Source organism: Ursus americanus, chromosome 19, assembly GCF_024610735.1.
Source record: "Ursus americanus isolate L20-20 chromosome 19, mUrsAme1.1.p, whole genome shotgun sequence".
NCBI classification, from domain to species: domain Eukaryota; kingdom Metazoa; phylum Chordata; class Mammalia; order Carnivora; family Ursidae; genus Ursus; species Ursus americanus.
In genome coordinates, this window is record NC_142145.1 from 48289576 (window position 1) to 48311568 (window position 21993).

At 45.5% G+C, this 21993-nt stretch overlaps 1 protein-coding gene across 1 annotated transcript in view; it reads right to left on the minus strand.

The window, feature by feature from the left end:
* The window catches only part of COLEC12 (collectin subfamily member 12), a 185866-nt gene that overhangs the window by 56701 nt on the left and 107172 nt on the right, over positions 1-21993 (minus strand). The gene's annotated exons all lie outside the window — the stretch shown is intronic.

A 21993-nucleotide genomic window follows, 5' to 3' on the forward strand; every position in this document is an offset into this window, starting at 1 on the left:
TATCTGTGAGTCCCTGGACCAATAACTAATGCAAATGGAACAACACATTATGAATCATGAGTGTAGACCACAGTCATCTATGCAGCCATCTTTAGTAGCGTCCTCAAGACAATCCAATGTGGAGAGGCGGCAAAGGATGGAATCATCCAGAAGGGAGGAGGCTGGACGCAGATAGAGGGGAAGTTGGGGAAAGTTCATCTGTTGTTAAAATCAACAAGTACGATGTTGACAGTGGAGGCCCAGATGTCCTGTTAAGAAATGTCCTACTTAAACAGTCTCAGAAAGTTGGCAAATGTCCTTGTGGGAACCAACAGCAGGGGCAGCAGCTGTAGTGAATGAATCAGAAGTGTCCTTTCTACACATCTGGCTTCATCCTGATCATGCCCTTCCTCTGCTTAAGCTTTTCTGGTAGCTTCTCTTCTCACTGAGACAGAGCTAGGGCCCATGAAGCCCTATGCAGTCTGTGCCCCAACCCTGACCTCTCTGACCTCCTCTGCTCTTCCCTTTGCTCCTTCAACTCCGGCCACACTGGTCTCCTTGGATATACCAGACACGCTGCTACAGGACCTTTGCACTTGCCTTTTCCTCTGCCCAGGACTCTCTCTCCTGGATATCCTCATGGCTCCCCCCTCCCACCCCCATCATTTTCTAAAGTCTTTACTCAAATATCAACTTGTCAGAGAGGCTTCCCTGATCATTCTTTTGAAAATGACAACACTATTCTCCCCCGTTCCCCATTCCCATTTTATTTCTCTCCATAGCACTGAGCACCATTTAACATGCTATTTATTTTACTTCTCTTTTGTCTTTCCTCAGAAAGAATGTAGGTTTCATGCAGGCAGGGAATGGCTAGAATACGGCCAGCATGGTGCCCATCCCAGGGGGTTGTTGAGAAGATTAAATGAGTTAATACATGTAAAACACCCAACACCACACAGCGTGTAATAGGAATTATGTAAATCTTGGCTATTACTTTGAATTTTGTTTTGAACTCAATAACCTAATGAATAGTTACTACTGTGCCATTTTACAGATCAGGAGACTGAAGTTCAGAATAACCCCCTTGAGGAGACATACTAGCAGCTGGCAGAACCAGGATTCAAACCCAGATTGGACTCTACATTCTGTGCACTCGTTCCCCTCCCTCTGCTTCATAAGACCTGGGATAGCCGAGAGGCAGAGATCCATTCGTTCTGGAGCAAGCCAAATGCCTGAGAGGGCTTCAGCCCAAGGGAGTGGGGGGCAGGGAACACGGTTTCTCGCATCCAGAGACCTTTATGCGGCGGGAATCTGAAATGGCATGTGGCATTCTGTTTACTTCCTAACTTCACCAAAAAATGTCATAGAGCCTGCCAATTAAAAACTGTTTTCATGACCCCAGAAAATCCATGTATTGGAGACATTTACTTTAAACAGCCATTCTACCATAACAGGAAAAAGAGGTAGAGCAGAGGAGTTTATTATAACAGCTGCTTTCATACCCAAAACAAGGTTTGGCTGTTTCTGGCACGCTGTACCGTACTAGTGTTGGCAAGTAGCTGACGGACTGCGTGAGTTTCCTTTCCGAAGATCATTGTGCTTCCTCAGAGAAACCCATGACTGAACTATCTAGTGTGAACTGCAGATGTTTGTTCCTCCTTTGCTGCTCCGTGCTCCTGGGGCTTCCAGCCTGCCGAGGCCTAAATGGGGCACGGGCCCACAGAGCAGAAAGAGCATAGGCTTTGGAATCGTGAAGATCTTGGTCAGAATCCAGTGTTTCCTTTCTTAGCGGCGCAGCTCTCTGAGACGCGGTGTCCCCGGCCGCAGGGCTGTGTGAGGACTAAGGCAGACACCCCTCCTAGCATATTACCAGCCACCACTGGCAGCGATGATTACAACACGGTTATTATTGCGATTTTAGGTGGCTAGAGGTTTGAGTCCCCATGTCCTCTGATGGTTCTCCTGAGAGATTCCATTTTACAAAATGCACACAGAAGAGAATGTAAAATGGAACTCCTTTCCTGGGGTTTTTTTTTTAAAGAGTGACTTACTTGCATCCCTCCTTCAACCTACAAGGTGGGCGAGAAATGACATAAGGATAGATATCAGGATCTCCCCTCACCCCTGCCCCCTGCAAGTACCATTGCTCTTGAGCTCCAGAAGGGGAGGAAAAGGAAGGGATAGAAGGGGACCTGATGATGGCCTGGAGGGTAGGGCTTCACTGGGTTTTAAACTGGAAATCCTACAGGAAGCAAAAGGCTCCTGGCTCCCAGAACCGGGGCTGTGCTGGGCTGTGCCTCTTGCGACACTCAGTACACAGCAAGCGGCTGTAACCATTTCAATGCTAATGGCTTCCAGATGGCAGGAGAGCAACCAGCACACGATGCACTCGGCACAAGTGAGCCCAAGGGATCTGATGCCCATCAGTCCGGCTCGTGGCCCAAACTCGTAAAGAACCATGTGAATTAGAACAGGACCCCCAGCAAACTCGGATGCCCGAGCTGGATTGACAGCACCTGCTGCAGCACCCCAGTAAGGTACCGCGCCTGTGTTTTGCAGTGCACCAGTCAGCACGGAAGCCACCTCCCTCCCTCCTCCAGCAAGGCCTGCTCCTCAGCGTCCAAGTCTGAGACCCACACACAGCACAGGTCTTGTTGCACAAAGGAAATGAGCTTCCCAAAGTATTTGGGAGATGTGTGCCGGGCTGGGTTTTTGGACCCATGCTGTAATGGAGGGAATCCTTGGCCACTGCTGGCAGCTTTGAAGACCTATTTTTGACTTCAAAAGCCTTTAATCCTCTGTCTATTCAGAGCCTGAACTTGGAGAATTTGCCTTTCAAAGAAAGACAGGGAAGCCAGTGAGCAGCACAGGGAATAGGGATTGGAGCCCCCCCCCCCCACCCCAGCTGGGCACCTTTAAGCCCTACTCCCGAGTTCCAGCCTGGCAAGGAGTGGGGTTGGGGAAAAGCAGGCAGGGGGTGGCTACACTCCTTCCCCACGGAGAGGGCCGGGGTTTAATTCAGGTGTCAAAACATCCCATATCCCAAATACTAGTGCAACCAAAAGGAAAATATGTGACTATGTACAATTTCAGCCTCAACCCCAGATCTAGGGGTGACAGTCTAAATATTTAATCAATGCTCTGACACGGACACTGATCAGTCAGAAGGAATATACCATGGTGCCCCCAGCCGAGCACCGGCCCTGCCTATATCCTGACAGAGACGCTTTAAAAATACCACGGCAATTACTTGTGGGCGGAATATCCCAGAGCAGCCAACACACTTTCCACTGTTGACACGGAGCTTTCACTGCCTGGAGCTTTTCCTGGAGGGCACCCTGCTCCATGGTAGCCCGGCTACAGAGAGCTGATGGTACATCAGAAGACGGACTCTATGCCCCAGTTGGGAATTAAAAACAAGAACGGTTATAAAAGTAGACAGATGAATGGCTATTTTAAGTTGTTCCACTGTTTTGGGAAAGTGGCCGCAAGGACAGGTGCCAGGGCCTGGAGAATATTCTTCCATTCCCGTCAAACTGTGTAAAAACCCTAAGTGTATTGCTTCGTGAACCAAAAGACTCAGATGCAGTTGCCACAGATCCTTCAACAGAAGACCAATAGGATCCCCAAGGGCATGGCTAGCGAGGGAGACAGAACGAAGCAAACAGCACCCAGTTCCCACACTCCAGAAACTTACGATCGAGGTCTTTGCAATCCTTGTCATAGTTGTAGATAACCAGCTCCCTCTTGTACTGCTCTCTGTGGGGGAAATTCTGAGTGCCAAAGGAGGGACTAACAACGTATTTTGTTCTGTCCTTTCAAGACTCTTCTGACACGGTGTATTTCTTCCCAGGCTATTTTCCCTACTCCTTCTCACTCCTAGATTGCTACCCTCTCAATTCTCGCCTTTCTTTTCCTTCTTCCTGTATAGCCAGCTTTCCACAGCAGTCTCTTTGATTCTTAGCAGTTCTGTGTCTTCCTTCTGGTTCTTTCCAACAGTGCCCTCCAGAACCTTCCCTCTGGACCGCCAGGAAGAACCCTGAGTGCCCCTGGCTGAGGATGGAGTGGGGCAAGGTGGAAATGTGCAGGATGGTTTCCAACACCATGCCCACACCAGCCCAGGGCTCACTCTGGTAGACCAGAGCTTCGTGGGTTAGTCACTCTTTTATCAACACTAGACCTTCACTGGGAGAAAAAGTTACCACATGCGACCTAAAAATTTTGGAAAAGAAAAAAAAAAGTGGGGGGAATTGGAGCGGAAAAGGAAGAAATAAAAGGAATAAAGAGAAGAGAAAGCCTCAACTTCAGAGTGATCACATTGTACTCAGGTCAAAGTTCAAAATACTAAAACCGTTTCTAATGTTCCACTAAGTAGCAGCCTCTCAGTGCCTCTGACAAGTGATTTAAGGGAAGTGGTCTGTTCCCAAGGGGGCCCATGAATCTCCACGCATGATGCTTCGACCGAGAGAGTCTGGAGTCACGCAGCTGGAAAGGTGGCAATGCAAAGGTCAGAAGTACAAGGGAGGAGTTCATTCATCAACCCCGACAGGCGGGCATGCCCAGGACGGCGCAAGGGACAGGAGCCATCTGGTAGCTTTGCTTGCAAGACCAGATTAAGAAAGCACCAGCCCAGAAACCACAAAGGAGAAGATGAAGCTGTATTTCCGGAGGAAAAAGCGAAGATTTCTACCCAAAGCTGAGGTAAGAGCTTTATTTTTTTTTTTCCAATGATGAAGAAAGAATCCTACTTCCCTCTGATTTGAATTATTTTTAGCATACATGCCTCAGCTTTGATGCCCAAGACGTCTGGCCATGCCTCTCTTCCCCTGCCTGAAATTTTTCAGTAGCTTCCCACTACCTAGAGTGTAAAACATAAACTCCACTGCATGGCACCTAAAGGCCATCGTGCAGGGACTTCCGCCTTACACTTCTTGTCTTCTTCCTGCATTCTCAGCTCAGACTTCAGAGGACTTGCATCTTCCAGAATACATTACGCTGTCTTGTGCTTTTCCCTCTGCTTGGAACACCTTCTCCTGTTTGTCTGCCTGCCCACTTTCCCAAATTTTACTTATCCTCTATAACCCAATCCAAAACTCCAGCTGCTCTGGGAATCCTGACTTCTACAGGGTTCCCTCTCCTAGATGCCCACGGCACTTGAATGCCATCCCATGACGCTAATTACCTTTTACTGTAATCCAGACTTAAACTGTATCTTTCCTTTTGCGACCAGTGCCTAGCACACAGAAGTGCCCCACATGTATTCAGACTATTCCGATATCATTTGTTTGAATTCTGGATGTATACATATTTAATTACACACACACTGTCATCACCTCATCACCTCCTGCATCTCTAGGGTTGTGGGTTCTAGTTAGGACACTGGTTAGAAGTTTTTGACCAGGGCCCCAAGGTTGAGATGGATGTGAAGAACAGAAATCAAGCTGGAAACCTGGAAATGAATGGCTTCAAGTGCTTGGAAATTTCCTATCCACAGGCCTCAGCTTTCAACTCAGACAGAATATATATGTATGTTTGCAGAGGGAGGAGGCTAGAGCAAAGCGAGTGAGAGCAGACAGAGGGGTACAGGGTCTTGTGCAGAGTCTCTCTGTTGGTCCCTTTCCAGCCTCCTGAGCAAACAGCCCTGACTAGTGATTCCATACAAAGAGTCATATATTATTTCCATCCATTTATATTTCATTCTTAATTAGCCCTTTCCCAAAGAACCACAGAATGTCAAAGGTGCTGAGGTAAGCAGTTGAGACTTTTATAAATGTCAAAGCCAGTGGAGCCAGACTCAGAGAAAGGCAGGTAAGTGCAGGAAGGGACCCCTTGCATTCCAAAGCATGTGCAGAAAAGTGCAGAAGTGGGTATTTATGTACGAAGGAATTTTTGAAATAGTCCATTGTACTGAGACATAATTCTGCTCTAAAGCCTCAATTTTCAGTAGGTCTGGCATGAAACTGACAGGAGAAGAAAGGGATATCTAAACCTCGAATGTTCTGCAGTTCTGAAATTTGGTGTAGTTTGTGTTCCATTAAAACAGTTCACCTCTCATCAGGAAAATAATTGCTGGATTAGCAAATGTTAAGGACACATCATCTGGGCATGTTAAACAAGCATACCAGGTCTGTGATCTTCTAGAGATCTTAAAAAAAAAAAAAAAAGCCACTGCCACCACAGGGGAGACAGGACCTTTACTAACAATTAGGAATACACTGCTATAATAATCCACAGTATACTCATGATGGAGTTGGAGGAGTGTTTTCACTATACATACCAGGTATGTGGCGGGTTCAATAGGCACTGAGAAAGCCAGAAGATGAAATACTATTTCTAGGGCAAAATGTATCTTTAAATGATCAAACATCTGCCTTACAAATCACCTTTCCTGTTCCAAGTTAGGAACTACCTATATAAATCATTCAGACACACTGATGAAAAATAAATCCCCTTTTCTTTCTACTTTTCGTGCACAGAGTCAAGAATATAGGGTCAATGAGTTTCGCAAGTACATGTCTGACGTGCTACTTTATACAGCATGTTGCTCAAAGGCAGGTAGAGAGTCTCCTGGTGGTCTGTGTTTCATCACAGTGGAGCAGGTTTTCCTAACCTAGCAAACGCATGCCGTGCACAAACAGGACTCAGAAAGACTGAAAGCCTGGAACTCTGGGGTGAACCTAATATGATGAAATTCAGTAGGGATAAGGGCCTCCCTTACCTTAGCAGGACGGTGTGGGGGAAAGGGCATGACACCCATTTCCATCCTGATACCCTACTTATTAGTGCTTTGCCCTTCTGAGCACCAGCTTCCTCGTCTGTAACATGGTCATCATTACGTGCACATCACAGAATTATTGTACAGATTAAGTGAAATTCATGCATTTACCATGAATATGGTGAATGCGGTACGTACTGGGCCAAAGCATCATCGTTTACCTCTTCTTCTTTCCTTGTAAAATGCAATTCCCTTTTTGGGGTGTCTGCCTGCAGACAGAGGGCACACTTTCTGGTCTGTGCCTCCATGCGGTACGTTTTACAAGCCAGTCCCCACATGAGAAGTCTGTGCTTTTCTAGTACTGCCTGTGGGAAAGTCCAGCTAATTCTGGAACCCAGGATCAGGAAGCTCATCGCTGTGGCACACCTAAGCCACATTCTCCCGCCTTGCCTTTATCACTATTAAAGGTGAATTTTTTAATTAAAAAAAAAAGATTGCCAAAATATAAGATGGGGGTAATGGCTTAGTAGGTGGCATGAGGGGAAAAAGATGAGGAGTCTTTTTTAGGTGAACAGCAAATTCATGATATGTCACTGACCTGCTGCAGTGAATGAGAAGTATAGAGTTGACGGAGGTAGGGAGGGGACAGATCTCTCAGGAGGGAGATGTGTGCACCCCCGCGTCCCAACTCCCCAAATGCCTTGTCATAACATCCAGAGAGAAAAATGAAATATCATGCCAGAAACATGATAAAACATGAAACAGAAAAACATGAGGTCACCTAGCTCAGCTGCAAAACTTTAGCTATGATCACATTGGTTTTGTATCAATGTAAAATAATTCAAGATTAAAACCTAAAAACCAAACAACGAGGACTAGTTCCAGCTTAAAGAGACACCTGCCAGTTCAACAAAAGGTTGTAGCTTCTCCTCCACCCTAACCATCCTTCCCATCCCTTCTCCACACTCAACCCACGCAGCCAGCAATGCCTCTGACTGGTGAAGACTCTAGAAATAGTGGTTCTCCACCTCCACTGCATTTGAGGTACCCTAGAAGTCTGCACAAATCCGGACCCTGGGTCAGTGACGTCCAGGGGACTCCAACACGCAGTCAAGGTTGAGAACAACTGCTCCAGAAGGCTGGTCCCACTCGAACCCAGAGGAGGGTCCCAGGTCTGGACCACAAGCTTAGGGAAGGCTGGAAAGAGTCAGGAGCCTGCTCAAAGGGCAGTGACAGGATAGTGACATAAAGACAACTGACAAGGGACATGGAGATGAGGAGAGTATACTCGGGGGGATAATGGATACTTAAAATGCCTGAAGCCCTATCCAGTGTAGGAAGAACTTGTTTTGCTCTCCCTGCATGGCGATCGAAGGGTGGGAACTAGAGGGAAGTGGGTTTCGGCTCAATCTCATTAAAAACTTTCTTAGAAGGAGAACTCTTCAAACACGAGAAGGCCTCGAGGGAACTCAAAACCCACAGCTGAACATGTGCGAGCACAGACTGGCGGGAGGCCCCGTTGGACAGAGATTCCGTAGGGGGAAATCAGGCACTGGATGGGGAATCGGACCAGACGCTTCTCAGGTCTGTGCAGCTCTGTGATTCCAGGGGCTCGATGGGAGCGATGGACTAAATTGCAAACTTTGCACGACGAAGAAAACACTTTTGTTTTAACTTAGGAAAACAAATCCGTTATAAACCTTACCAAATGGATAAACATGAGTGGTCTGGGATGGCAGAATAAACCCACGAAGACTGAAATGCTCCAAAGTTCTTTCCACAATAGCATACAGTTCATTAGAACAATTCAAAACGCAGGAGTGCAAGGCGGCTGCTCTCCGGGAGCTATCTGCTGGTTTAGGAAGGCAGACACGCGGAGGAGCCCCCTGCTGTTTATATGGCTGTCCAAGTTAATTATCCCTATATTTTCAGACGAAGTGAATGGTAATCTGTTTATCTAGGTCGAATATTTGGAGCTGCCTCTGTCCCTCAATAGTCGTACAAAAATACCTAGTGTTGTCCTTTTGGGCATTATAAGAAAAGATCAGGTTAAAAAAATAGCAGCCACTTCTTTATAGGTTCACACAGTAAGCCCCTATTTCTGAATTAGTCTAATTAGACCTAACTCTAAACAAGTAGTTTATAATGGCATTTTTTTGAAAGAAAAGAAATTCTGAATTCACACCCTATTTTTGTCTTGAATTTATAACTGTTTCCCCAGAGAGACAATGAAAAGCTGACCTCTGGCCTCTGCAACCATCCCGAAGAATAGGAACTTGCACTGCACGAGGAAAAACGCGCGGTGCTACCACAGGCAGCTAATATAGTGCTGGTATTGGTTACCAGAACAAAGGGGGTGTCAGAGTGGAGGAAGGAACTTTATATGTCGCAATGTATATGGGGAGGAGGTGATTTAATATGCAAACTCAGATCTCTGGAAGAGTAGGTGCTTCCTAATGGCATCTACAAGATGTCCTTTAAGGTTGATTTTATTTTGGATTAAGTCAGTCAGAGTGAGCTGTGGACAGAGTTAGGGTGGGTATGCCTGCCACAGAGAAAGTGAGGATTAACAGGAAACCTGCTGTGGGTGAGGGTGGGGAGAAGGCCAGGCTTGGTTTGGTCCTAGAGGAATGGAACCTTCAGAGGACTGCAGGATCACTGAGCCCCTGAAGTTACAAACTCCCATCCAACCATGTCCCTTTGAGCTATTTTTCTGTACTCATTAGATCCGATGTATCTACCATTATTACACATGCAAGGCATCTAACCAAATGTGGGCATGCAGCGATGCCAGGAAGACGAAGACATGCTTGCCGCCATCTTGGAATCCCAGAAGGATAATGCTATAAGACCCCCACACTCAAAGTGCTATCTGCACCAGCAACATCAGCATCACCTGGAAGCTTCTTAGATACGGAGCCTCAGGACTCTCCCCAGACCTACTGAATTAGACTCTGCATCTTAACAAGATCCTTAGGTGATTCCTTTGACTCATTAAAGTTGAGGAGCACTTCAGTAAGAGACCTTACAGTTTCTACCCTCTCACTTAGAAATAAAAAAAAAAATTAAGACTATTTTTTAGAGCAGTTTTAGGTTCACAGCAAAATTGAAGGGAAGCTACAGAGATTTCCCCTGTACTTCCTGCCCCCCCCACCAGAGACTCGCCAATTATCCACATCCCCCACCAGGGTGGCACGTTTGTTACAGATGTTGCATCTACACGGACACATCGTAATCACCCAAAGTCCATAGTTCACATTAGAGTTCACTCCTGATGTTGTAAATTCTGTGGGTTTAGACAAATGTGTAATGATGGGTAGCCACCATCATGGCATCTAACATAGAGTAGTTTATTGCCCTAAAAAACTCTGTGCTCCCTGTGTTCATCCCTCCCTCCCCCATAACCCCTGACCACCACTGACATTTTCACTGTCTCCGCAGTTTTGCCTTTTCCAGAATGTCACATAGCTGTACTCATACAGCATGTAGCCTTTCAGACTGGCTTCCTTCACTTAACAGTTTGCATTTATGTCTCCTCCATGTGTCTTCAAGGCTTGATAGCTCCTTTCTTTTTAGTGCTGAATTCTACTCCATAATCTGGATGCCCTACAGTTTATCCATTCGCCTACTGAAGGACATCTCGGTTGCTTACAAGTTTTGGCAATTATGAATAAAGCTGCTATAAACATCTGTGCACAGGTTTTATGTGGACATAAGTTTTCATCTCCTTTGGGTAAATGCCAAAGATTGTGATTGCTGGATTGTACAGCAAGAGTATGTTTAGTTTTGCAAGAATGACCTTTCATTTTTTAGCTACAGAGCTGAGGCCCAGAGAAGTTAAATGACTTGTCCAAATTCACACCATAAATTCATGGCAGCCAGGTCTAGAACAAATATTTTGTGATGTTTCATCTGGAAACATATGTTCTTGTGGAGAAAGAATGGATATGGGAACCAGGGAGACCCGAATTTGGAAGCTCTGTGCCTCAGTTTCCTTACTTATGGACACTCACATGCTAATACATCCCCATAATTGTGTATAATTATGAAGATTTAATGAAATAACACACCTGAGGGAACTCAAGGTACACAAAAACTGTAACTTCCAAAAACTTTTTTTCCTACTGGCACCTTCTAGGGGCACAGAGTCTCTGGAAGTGGTAAGGCACCTGACTGAGGCCTGAGGGGCTCTCCATGTGGTGAGGAGTTTTGTTGGGCCAGAATGGACGTCATCTGCTGAAAGGTGAGGTGTCACAAGTGCTGCCCATGTTCTTTAGACTGTTGTCCGAGCTTTATATAGATCCCTGGATGTTTCCAGGTCTGTTTTCTAACACAGCGACATGCTCGCTTTTGGCAGATTAATTGGTCGAGTTGTCATCACAGCTGCCTTTTATTGCCAATAAACTTGGGTCCCTCTGAGCTGTGGTCTTAATTATTTGTTATTTCTCTTTCCAAGGGGGATAACGCATGTCCTTCTTTAAGATGGCGTTTTCTTGCATCAGGACAAGAAACTGAAGTGTGCACTGAGGAATTTATCACATAGCAGTGACCAGGAGCACCTTAGAAAAGGCAGTAAACTAGCAGAAACTGGAGGACCCTTATACGGGTCTTTTTCCTTGCTTCTCTTAATTCGCTCATCCACCCAACCCCCGAAACCCATACTTCATGGTCGAGAGGCAGAGAACATCTGCTTCTAGTCTGAGCCTCATGATAGAACTTCTACCAGTATAATACTGTGATTTCCCTCCTTCCACTTAAGAAATGTTTGAAGGTTTTTATGCCATAGCGCAACCCCTCAGTGATGTTTTCCTATGCAATACTTGAGAACTGATCAATCTCTCATAGCACCACGGACCCAGATACCACCGTATATGACTGTATTTCTACAGCTCTTAAAAATGAACAATGTACTCTAAGAAAATTCAGAAACTCTGTTGATAGCGTTTACAGAGACAGGCAAAAATTGTTCTGATGAGTGCAATCAGTACGAATCACGTGTAATTTTAAAAGGCTTCAGAATCTTGTTGGATTTATCACAGTTTTTCCTTATATGTGACAAAATTAATGTCCTATAAAGTGGAATCCCACTGAGTTTACTTTTTACCCTACAAGAAATATTCCGTTTGGCCAATTATTAGCTCTCTCTAACACTGGGGATCTAGGGGAACCCAAAGGAAGATGGAATCCATGTGGGAACACACAGCTCTCTTTTCAGCCAATAGTTTCAGTATCTTCCCTACAAAACAGTTCACCATTCTTGCTGCTCGCCGGAGAGACAGATGTGAGCTTCACCTTCTTCAAGTCTACCTTCCTGTCAAGGGGCTAGTGCACTCCAAAAGTCTCAACTGGACAGCAGGAGGGATAATGAACAAAAAGAATTTGGTAATAAGCCATCTACATAATTGGTCCATGAAAAAAATCAAGCGAAAATGGTAAACTTTTAAGGCTGTTAGTAGCACTCAGCTTCCACGATAGCAAGACACAGTAAACTACTTATTATGCTATTTTATTATAGTCAAATACCACCTCCTTTTAAATGGAAGCCTTGTAAAATTGAACTAGATTGATGTCTTCGCCAGAGTTATCTGTATAATCTCTAACTAAATCTGCCTAATTGGGTCATCGGCCATGGCTGTTTTGGCCATTAGTCTTAATTAGCATGGCGCCATCCATACGGCGCATGCTCCTGTGGCTTCCAAGTGGGAGCTAGCATCAATCACCCACCTCTTTATGAAGAGATTCGCTCAAAGTTTTGTATGTATGTGGGTCTCCCCAAATGCCAAGCGCGCACATGCAGTGATGTTTGTAAACCTCAGCTTTGGTTTGCTGAAGCCATTTGATTAACTCCCTGTGGCCACCCAATGTCTGACAGCTGGCATGTCACGCAGAGATGGAATAAATAGAGATCACGTTGGAGAAACAATGGAGGGTATTCCTGGAAATGATGGGCTACCCACTAATGGATGTGTCACAAAATCTGATTCCCAGGAGCACTCGAAGAGGAGTAGACACATCAGTAATGGCCGCAACTGACTGTGCTTATAAAATTCTCACCTACCCTTTTCCCCTTTCTTTCAGGCCAAGAATGGCTGGGAGAGAACACACCTTTCGTCCCCAAACCAGGGTTTGCTTTGTACTTTCCACATGGGAAGGAGTTTATCTTTGGAGTCCTCCTGCCCCCATCTTTCTCCTGAAGACCATCACCCGTCCCTGGCGTGCTCATGTGCCTGTCAGCTCGTAGAACGTCCTCACGTGCTGCTCTCCTCTCTCATTCCCCTGGATTCTGAGTACCTCCTCCTGTTACAACAAACACACCTTCTCCTGGAGAGTGTGTAAGCCAGGTGGTAGAAGGAAAGCAACCTGTGTACATTATTCACAATTTACTATGAAGCTAGAACAACTCAGCACAACTCTCCCAAGGACATTAACCACGCAAAGGATGAGCTTATTGATACCAAATTTATAATCGATAGATTTCCAACCAAAGTAACTTTGAAAAGCAAGCTGTTTCAGGCAGAATTAGGAGAGGATGTTTGAAAAGCAAGATACATACGTCCATTTCACACACACAGAGCCAGGCTGTAGGATGCTATGCAGCAATTTTTAAAAATGAGATCGTGTTATACATGCTAAAAACTCTCCAAGTTACTGTAACAGCAAGCGCCTTAGGGGGTTCTGTAATCCAACCACAAGGTCAAAAATAAGGTCATCCCTGGTCTTCTTCCACTAATTCAGAATAATCATCCCCCCTGCTCCCCTTCCTCCCTGAGAGAATTGGGCTTGCTCAAATGCCACCCACAGACTCAAGTCTGAAGAACAGAGCCGAAAACTTGGCACAGCACTTCTGAAAAACTGCTAATCCCTGAGCCTGGCCAATGGATATGGAAATCTCATCCGTGGTCAAAAATCACACTCACAGATCAGGCCACAAATGCAAATCCATTTTCTGCCATGGAATCCACAGACCTCACCTATAGCTTTCTGATAACTGGCTTTTTTTTTTTTTTTAAGATTTTATTTATTTATTTGACACAGAGAGACAGCCAGCGAGAGAGGGAACACAAGCAGGGGGAGTGGGAGAGGGAGAAGCAGGCTCCCAGCGGAGAAGCCTGATGTGGGGCTCGATCCCAGAATGCTGGGATCACGCCCTGAGCCGAAGGCAGCCGCTTAACGACTGCGCCACCCAGGGGCCCCAACTGGCTTTTGTTCTTATTGAAAGGCCAAAGAGAAGATCCTGATGGAATTTTTAACATAAAAAGCACAAATAAATAAAAACATGGAGCGAACACACTGCCAGACTCTGATTTCGCAGGACGCCACGTCAACCTGAAGCCTTTCCCAGGACCCATGAGTGCTTTGCCCAGCAGGGGGTTACACTGCTCCCAACCACGTGCGCATTTCCCAAGAGCAGGCCTCAGATGCTCCCAAAATCTGGGAAGGGAAGCCAGTCCTGCTGCACAAACGTTGGTTTGATACGGAAGCAGAGATGGCTTACACGCCTGTCCTTCTAAGAGCTATTTTTGAAAAAAAGGCAAGATGAGAAACCTGAATCAGAATCTTTCAAAGTAGAAACGACCCTCTGGGACCCAGACATTTTCAGAGATGTTCCATTAATGATTTCAAGGCGCTAAGGATCACTTAGCCAATGACCGTTTTCTGCACTTCAAGATGAAAAAGATCGCAAAGGCAAAGACTCTTTTGGTGCATGTGTTATAATCCCTAGGGCTTAAGAACCCCTGGGTTCCTAGTGCCCTTGTCACGGTATAGTAGCAGGTCACAAAGACACAGGGACGGTCCTCTCCCGTCACGCTGGAGGCTCAAACATCATCTCCACAGCAGCAAACTGGTGTCTTCAGCAAGTAACCATGCAGGGGGCTTTGGGCAGCTGTGTATTGACGAGGACCTGGTTCTACTCTTCTTTCTCTCTTCCTTCCTTTCCTTTCTTTCTTTCTCATGTGAATTTCCAGTTCTATGGCAAAGCCATTTCTAGGGAGTGAGTTTTTCCAAACCATTCTCAGATTTGGCTGCCAGAGGGTCTTCCTTCCATTGACTTAAGATGAACTCCATCTTTAGCAACTTGGGAGGGTGGAGAGAAGAAAGCTCTTTGGTTGTGTAGCTACTTTCATCTTGTGGACTCCCAATGTTTTGAGCTGAAAAGACTTAGGAGATGATATATTCTCTCATTTTTAGGAGCAGGTACCCAACTGGATGCTAACTGGAAAGGGGTGAATGGTAACGTGTGTGCCCAAACAGAGAATAGGAAAAAACATTCTGGAATGTTTTACCCAGATTGATTTGGGGATGGGCTGCTTTTGGGTGTCTTTGGCAAGTAACTGCATCGAAAGGTGTCAATTTTTTGCATGAATACACAACGTGTTATGAGTTAATGGGTCTGACTGCCACACTGAGATCCGGCATCTCCCCCTGGCGATAAACTGGGGATATTTAGTGCTATTTGAGATCATCTATTTGAGTGCCCGTGGCTCTCTGGTTATGAGAACTCTTGCTGGCAGGGAGGAGATCCTGTTCTTTGGGACGCTAGGTTACAATTTAGTGCATTGTGTCAGTGGTGGTATCGATGACTGAATTTTACTTCCTATCTTTGTATTTTCAGGAGGAACCAAGCGAAAACAGTCTATAGCCACAAATTCTCTGCTGCACACCAAAGTAACGAGACACAAGTTAGCTCCTTAGATGTTCAATGAAAAAATTGGCAAGAGGCAGCAAGAGTTTGTTTTTACTTCAGTAAGTACTCAGAAAAGCAATTATTACAATGTACAGAGTTCATCTTTATAGCTACAGTGAGTACGAACCTCTGGGAAGATTTGGTCATTTGATATCAACAGGTAAGATTATTTAAAGTTTCTACAATGTCTGTAGAACTAATCTCACACTATACTGAGAACATACACGTCCACACCATCATCTGGTGACAACACACTATATATATGGTAAACAGAAGACTGAAAGAACAAACCCTTTTCTGCCTCTGGCTGGTGTACACCTGGGACCATCCAGGGCGTACAGGAACTAGGAAGTGCTTGTCTTTCCATAAACACATGCATCATGTTAGCATTCCTGCCTAAGCGGTTGATATTTTTTCTGGGATAACTGCAGGGTGCCTTCCCCACCTACAGCATCTGGAATTTTTTCCGACCGGCAGTGCTGTAGCCTGGTGGCTGCTGAGCGTGGTGGTCATAACTTAGAATTCGTTATTCCTTTGGAAAAGTCAGGTGTGCCTTGGAAGAGAGAACAATAACTGTACTAAAATAAAAAGAGCCAGGTTATGCAGGTCCCTCAAAAAGCTAAAAATAGAGCTACCCTATGACCCAGCCATTGCACTACTAGGTATTTACCCCAAAGATACAGATGTAGTGAAGAGAAGGGGCACATGCACCCCAATGTTCATAGCAGCAATGTCCACAATAGCTGAACTGTGGAAGGAGCCGAGATGCCCTTCAACAGAGACTGTATTAAGAAGATGTGGTCCATATATACAATGGAATATTACTCAGCCATCAGAAAGAACAATTACACAACATTTGCAGCAACGTGGACAGGACTGGAGGAAATTATGCTGAGTGAAATAAGTCAAGCAGAGAAAGACAATTATCATATGGTTTCACTCATTTATGGAACATAAGGAATAGCAGGGAGATCGGTAGGAGAAGGAAGGGAAGAATGAAGGGGGGGTAAACAGAAGGGGGAATGAACCATGAGAGACTGTGAACTCTGGGAAACAAACTGAGGGCTTCAGAGGGGAGGGGGGTGGGGGATTGGGATAGGCCGGTGATGGGTATTAAGGAGGGCACATATTGTATGGAGCTCTGGGTGTTATACGCAAACAATGAATCATGGAACTTTACATCAAAAACTAATGATGTACTGTATGGTGACTAACATATCATTATAAGAAATTAAAAAAACAAAGCCAGGTTATGATCCTTATTCTCCTACCCCATGTGCATGCCAACCTGATCAAGCCTTCAGCTTTCTCATCTGTATTATGGAATAATCATACCAGTCCTGATCAACAGTCTATGCAATTCAAATTAGATACTGGGTGGGGATGATCAAAATATATTTTATAAATTGTACAATGTTGCAAAAATATGTGGAATTTGTTTTTTAGGTGTGGCGAAATTTACACTCTTCTAGTTTAGATGATATTTGGTGAACGCCACAAGCCTTCGGAGACAAAAACAAAACATACACCCACAGCCCGTTGGACCTCCATCTATGTTTCACATAATTGCTTCAGCTGCTGAGGAAAAGGGCCTAATGTCAAAAAATGCTCAGCCCACAGCACGGCTTTCCTTGTATAACGCAAGGGCTCTTTTATGTACCCACCTTCAACTTCGAGTTCACAGCAAGACTCGTGCTGTCAGGTCAGGGAACCTACTCAGCAACCCAGCCGCAATTCCAGGTCAGTTGGAGCTGAGCCACGGATTACACTATTAGTCCAGGATGACCAATTACTTTCCTTCCATGATTAAACATCTTTGGAAAAGATTTTTTCTTGTTACATAACCCAAGGTTCAAACTCTTTTGTTCTTGAGGTCTTTGACAATGAATAGAAGCTTAAGTTCCCTGCCTGCTGTCCAGTACTTTTTAAGATCCCCATTGTAAGAAATAATATTCATGGATGATTGCCTAAAAGATATGAAGAACTTCTATTCCTTTATATACCCCAAATCGTATCCGTACGTCAAGCCAAACCATCAAAAAGCAGTAGGCTTAGGCTGAACTGCTCTGGCCCTGTGTAGAGCTGCCCTTACTGAATTACACTTTGGCAGTGTGCCATTGGCTTGCACTGAGGGACATTACAAGAAACAGTTCTATAAAAATTGCTAGTGTAAGAATATGGTTGAAGATATTTCCACTGTATCCCCCCATTGAGCCTTTGATGAGAATCAATGGAGAAATTTCCCTTGGGTCTTAGTTCCAGCAAAAGCCTGTTTCTCTGGCTTTTTTCATTAGTTCATATTTCCCTTTTTGCTGTGGCATTTAGGAAGTACAGAGTGAAATTATTTTTAAGATTTATTTGAGAGAGAGCACATGCATGTGTGAGCCGGGAGAGGGGTAGAGGAGGACAGAGAATCTTTTTTTTTTTTTTAAGATTTTATTTATTTATTTAACACAGATAGAGACAGCCAGCGAGAGAGGGAACACAAGCAGGGGGAGTGGGAGAGGAAGAAGCAGGCTCATAGCGGAGGAGCCTGATATGGGGCTCGATCCCATAACGCCGGGATCACGCCCTGAGCCGAAGGCAGACGCTTAACCGCTGTGCCACCCAGGCGCCCCAGAGGAGAGAGAATCTTAAGCAGACTCCCTGCTGAGCTCAGAGCACGACTCAGGGCTCCGTCTCACCACCCTGAGATCATGACCTGAGCTGAAATCAAGAGTCAGACACAACCAAATGAGCCACCCAGGCACCCTGCAGAGTCCAATTTCTGTCCTACCTCTAACAACTAATTGCACATAAACTGTACATGAACAACTAACTTTCACGGTCTTTTCCATCCTCATCCTTCATACTCCCTACAATTTAATTTCTTCTTTATGTATTTATTACGTGTGTTTCTATCAACGCTCCTAATTTTCTGGAGAACAAATGTGTAATTAACTCATGGGCTCTGCATAAAGCTCTTCCTGATCCCAACCTGAAAAAGATTCCCAGCCTTGTCTTTTGCCATTTTCCACCGTGCATCTGGGGTCCAATCACGCTGGCCTGCATCAGGCCTTGACTGGGCCGTGCCCTTCTGTGTTGCTCTGCCCCTGCCCATGCAGAGTCCTCGACCTGGAATACCCTTGGCCTGCTTCTTAGCCAAGTGAAATCCTGGCAGAACTCAGAACTCCGGTCTTTGTTCCTACCCAGCTTGTCATCCACGCCACCGGCGCAGCATTTACATTCTGTTACTGTACGCTATGTACTTACCTGTGTCCTTTGCTAGATCATAAGCTCCTTGAAGGCAAGGCCATTTGCATATATCTTTGTACCTTTGGTGCCTAACGACAGTTCCAGGTATACAATAGCTGCTCAACAAAGTATTTGTAAAACGAACGAGTAAATGAATATTCTTGTTCCAGCACCAGCACTGGGACCCCTGAGCGGCTTGTTATAAGTTTGATACAAAGTTGCATTTCAAATATTCACATGGGCTTGATGGTGGTGCTGCTGGAGGTACAGGTGATGGTATCTTCCAGAGTGTGAGATAACTGGCTACATCCGTTCTTCCTCAGAGCAGACCCCAATCCTCAAACTTTCTTCTGAAGACAGGAATACAGGGATGACCCCCTCCACCCCCGACAACACTTGCTTATGGATTTGCTACTTGGTCAAATTCCAGCTGTTCGGCACTGATGAGGCTAACACCACCACACCAATCAAATGAAGCCAAAAACATAAAAAGCTACACCCGATCCTGCTTCGTGATTCCATAGGAGAAAAGGGGGGCAGATGGGAAGCAGTCTGGTATACTGCGGGCCTGTTTGCACATGCATATGAGTGCTGAGGAAAGTTAACACCAGAACCAATTATTCAATCAATTTTCCAAACAGTGGGCTCGAAATGATGCTTCCACAGCCTCCCTTGTTCTTCCAGTGCCAGAATAATTTCTCATTTGTTCGAGAGCCCAAAATCTCCATGGGATGATGAAATAGAACATGAAAATAGCGTCACAGCGTTTGCAGAAGAATCTTGCACCAGAACGCATTCGGAGGGCATTGCAGAGCAATGTTTAATATGGTAAGCAGTAACGTTCTGCCTTGGAGGTTTCCCATTTCTGCCAGTTGCTTGGTATTTGCTTTCCTGGAAAGCTTACAGTAAAAGTAATAGGACAACTACTGTTTCAACAGGAAGATCATTGAGTCCAACACCTCTATTCTACAAATTGACAAGCTGAGGCCCTGTCAGATACACTGAGTTACCCAACACGACACAACAAACTGGCAAAAGAACGAATGCTTGATACTCAGTCCCTTTCCTTCCTGGGTCAGCGATATCATACCAGCTGGCTCTTGGTCATCCTCGAACAAAAATTAAGTACAAATAACTAGAAGCTCCTGGGAGAATAAACCAGCCCACTCGTTTCTACATGAGTATCAACTCAGTTTAAAAAAAAAAAAAAAGCCCTGTATTGAAAGGTTAACAGACTCAGTTAAAAGGTTTAAGCAAGTGATTAATGTGTACAGGGACAGGGACAAGATTGCAAAGAAATGCTGTATCTTCAAGCCTGGCATCTGGGACTGATTCTGCAAACACTGGGGGAGAGCCTAGCATCTGCTGACCCAAGTGCTGAAGAAGGAGAGGAGGTGAGTGAAAGACGAGCGTGGAAGAATGCAGCAGAAAACTAGGTCTCAGACCTTCTGCTCTGATGACGAATGTGTTATGTATGTCACTTGGCCATGGGACATGGCATGCATCAGCAAAAAGACACTCGGGGTTTCTGCAGTTGAGCTGGGAGGACACAAGGCCCTACAAACAGTTCACAATTCAGTTGGAAGTGCCATAAGGAAGACAAGAGTTTTGGTGCCTCCTGGTTTCTGCTGGCACAAGATCCCAGTTTTGGGGGGGCGCATGTGTCCACAATCTCGGGGTACGCACGGCACAAGGAGAGGCTCACGTGAGGGTGCACCGACTCAAGCACGGAAAGGGCACTAGACATTTCTGAGTTTCTGATCGCCTTTTTTAAACAATAAAAACATGGATCATAATCCTTCCCAGAAAAATGTGAGGTTAAAAGTTTAATCTGAGTTCACAGCACACACATTCCAAGGGGGCACTGTACTTGGGGAAATTACTCACCTAGAGTTTATATAAGTTCCGAGGCGATTAGAGTCAGCCGACAAATTGGAGCCAGGACACGTTTACATTTAAGGCTTAAAATGTAGATTCCTCTTACGGAGAGAAAGAATGGGGGGAAGAAATCACCCACCACCCAATGTTTCTTGTTAAGGGACCAGACCCGATTAAGTGTCCGTCCATCATCTCAAAGAGTGTGGAAGATGCCAACACACGATCCCGCTCTGTCCCTCTTGAAAAGCAAACGTCACATCTGCTTGCTATCAGCATTTATCTCACAGCGTGCGTCTGACTCATTTGGAAAACTCAAAGCACATGTTTATTCCTGCTGAGGAACCAGCCATTACTGTGCAATTTACAGGTCTTCTGCAACCCAGAGTGCATGTGCTGGAGAGAACTGCCCGGGAGGCGGGCTGGGCGCTCGGTGCTGCTGGGTTTGATTACTTTGCTCCCAGTTTTGTAAGTGGAGAGGACACTCTTCTCGTCCTCCAGCGAGCTCTCCTTCACTTTCCAGCCTGGATCACAACTCACTTTCCCTCTTAGCCAGTCCAAGTGGGTGACGATCCCAAAGCAAGTGTGTTTGGGAAAGAGTGGCAGCAGGTAATGAACGAGAAACACACAGCTTGTTAGTTTCTGGAAACAAATGGCATTTGCGCAGCAACTCAAAAAGCCTTTGTCACAAAATGAAATCCATGTGCTGTTCCTTTTTCCGTCGCTCCTGTCCTGGGGATGGCTCCTAGTGATTGCAATACAATTCTCACACAGGGCTTCTCTCCACCATCTACTCTGATTTCAAGTGGCTTCTCTAACAACACTAAGGATGAATGCCATGTGAGCCTGCCTTACCTGGGCCTATATAAAGCCACACTCCGGGGTGAAGAGTGAAAATTCATTAGACTTAGTGTTTGATCTTTTTTTTTCTTTTTTTGCTCTATTCTGCCAAAATTCACTGCAAAGCCATGGCAGGTCAGCGTAAGTGCCTCTGTAGGAGTTAGGAAAAGGTGCCCTCCAGGCAGATCAGCACTTCTGGAAAACTTTCTGCAGAGCAAAACCTGAGCAACCGAATGCAGCAGCCCTGGCAAGAGCTCCCACGCCTTTTCTTACCAGAAACCTTGAGAAGCGATAGAAACTCTAAGGTTGGTTTGCCTTAACTGGAAAATGCCACGCTGGGAGGATCAAAGGCCAAAGGTTCGCATCAAAACCTACTGTATACCTCTACTTGGGCTCTCTGAATGCTGAGTCCCGCAGGGGGCTGGATGGCGAGGCTGGCATGAGTTCTCCACACCCAATGGGCCTTCATTACCAGATGAGCTGGTAACACTCCGCTTGCCCGAGAACAGCTCTAGATGGAGCCTGTCGCTTCGGTGAGTTTGTGTCCACTTTCTTAAACAGCTTCCTTTGCTCCGCATACCTCTGGAAAGACAGGGAGATCTCCTGTCCTCCTCGTCTGCGTATGTCCTCTGACTTCTCGTCAGTGGTCTCTATCATCCTTCAG